Here is a 2,430-nt window from a genome sequence, read left to right as displayed (position 1 = left end):
AAAAAGGGATTGATAAGATGTTGGTTGAAAAAGGGAAGAAGAAAAATTCAAAAGAAAAGAAAAAGAAAAAAAGGAAATTAAAAAAATTAACTTTGAAAGACTAAAGGATCATGGGAAAAAAGCTGTGAATTCTATGTGCAGTATTCCCTTAGTGCTGGCATTCTGCCATTCTCATTGATGGGTAAACTTGGTCTTGGCTGGCTGTTCTTGCTGATCTTCTGGGGGACGGGCCTGTTGCAGTGGTTCTCGAATGTCTTTTCCGGAGGCGGAATTGCCCCACCCTTGCTGGGGCCGGGCTAAGTAATCTGCTCGGGTTTGCTCTCAGGAGCTTTTGTTCCTTGCATGCTTTCCGTACAGCTTTGGAGGACGAGAGTGAAAATGGCAGTCTCCCAATCTCTGCCCTGGAGGAGCCGAGAACTCGGGGCCCTACTCCTCAGTGAGCCCCTAGAGAAAAGCCGTCAATCACTCCCGTCTCCCCGGTCTCTGGCCTTACTCCGTGCTCACCCAGCCTGTGACCAAGCGTTTCTATCTCTGGCACACGAGCCCGTTTGGAGTCTCCAAACCCAGGAGATTCCTGTGGTGCACTCCCGCGCCACTCCTCCTGAGGGAGGAAGGGGAGTCTCCCCCAATCTGCTGCTTGTTAGGTCCCTGCTAGAAGAGCAATGGCCCAACTAAGCCATGGATCATGGTTTATCACAACCCCGAGCTGAGAGCCCATTCCTGGGCTCCATCTTTGTAGCCGGGCTCCCTGCTCCTGTACCTGGGAGCTCTGACACACTCAGGCACCCTTGGTCTTTCTGTGACCGTGAGGGTCCTGAGACTACACTGTCCAAGCAAAGGATCCACCCCTTGCTTAGCCACTGGAGCAACGTCCCTCAGCAGAATCGACTTCTAAAATTTCCGATTTTGTGCTCTGTTGCTCTATCACTTGTCAGTAGCAGCTGATGGAGGCCCCCTCCCCCGCCATCTATCTTCCCGAATATCACCTCGGATTCACTTCTCCACACGTCCTACCTTCCAGAAAGTGGTCGTTTTCTGTTCACAGAGTTGTTGCTATTCTTTTCTTCGATCTCCTGTTGAGTACGTTGGTGTTCAGAATGGTTTGATCCCTCTCTAGCTGAATTCCTGGGACCAAATGAAATTTAGGTCTCCTACTCCTCTGCCATCTTGCTTCTCCCCTGTTTACTTTTTTTCATAGAGATATGTATTCTGAATTATTTTTTTTTCTTAACTGAGTATATTTAACCAGGGAGGAGATAACTTGACTGGTATAAGTTTTAAAACGAGAGATCTAAAAAACAAGTCTCCAAAGTCTTTAGCCTTAGATTTTAAACATTTTGCATAAGATATATAACTCCATATATAATGCATAGCCAGCTCGGGCCTGTGAGCCAAATCCAGCCCAATGCCTGCTTTTTTTTAAATTTTATTTTATTTTATTATATGATATTAGTCACCATACAGTACATCATTAGATTTTGATGTAGTGTTCCATGATTCATTTTTTTCATATATACCAGTGCTCAATGCAGTACATGCTCTCCTTAATACCTATCATAAGGAAAACTCATCACCCTAACCCCGTCCCCTCTAAAACCGTCAGTTTGTTTCTCAAAGTCGATAGTTCCTCATAGTTCTTTCCCTCCCCAATTACCCCCTTCCTTTTTCCTTTCCTTCTCCTAATGTCCTCCATGCTATTCCCTATGTTCCACAAAAAAGTGAAACCTTATGATAATTGAGTTTCTCTGCTTGACTTATTTCACTTAGCATAATCTCCTCCAGTCCCATTCATGTTCATGTAAAAGTTGGGTATTCATCCTTCCTGATGCCTGAGTAATGTTCTATTGTATATATGGACCACATCTTCTTTATCCATTCATCTTTTGAAGGGCATCTTGGCTCTGTCCACAGTTTGGTTATTACGGACACTGCTGCTATGAACATTGGGGTGCATATGGCCCTTCTTTTCACTACATCTGTGTCTTTGGGGTAAATACCCAGGAATGTGATTGCTGGGTCATAGGGTAGCTCTATTTTTCATATTTTGAGGAAACGCCACACTGTTTTCCAAAGTGGCTGTACCAACTTGCATTCCCACCAACCATGTAAGAGGGTTCCCCTTTCTCCACAACCTCTCCAACATTTGTTGTTTCTTCCCTTGTCAATTTTTCCCATTCTAACTAGTGTAAGGAGGTATCTCAGTGTGGTTTTGATTTGGATTTCCCTGATGGCTAATGATGATGAACATTTTTTCATGTGCCTCTTAACCATTTCTATGTCTTACTTTGAGAAGTGTCTGTTCATGTCTTCTGCTCATTTTATGACTTGATTATTTCTTCTTTGGGTCTTAAATTGAGAAGCTCTTTATAGATCTTGGATTTCAGACCTTTGTCTGTAGAATCATTTGCAAATATCTTCTCCCATTCTGTG

Source organism: Mirounga leonina, unplaced genomic scaffold (assembly GCF_011800145.1).
Source record: "Mirounga leonina isolate KUSES-001 unplaced genomic scaffold, KU_Mleo_1.0 Mir_100873, whole genome shotgun sequence".
Taxonomy (NCBI): domain Eukaryota; kingdom Metazoa; phylum Chordata; class Mammalia; order Carnivora; family Phocidae; genus Mirounga; species Mirounga leonina.
The sequence above is the reverse complement of the archived record's forward strand: the minus strand, read 5'-3'. Positions refer to the sequence as shown.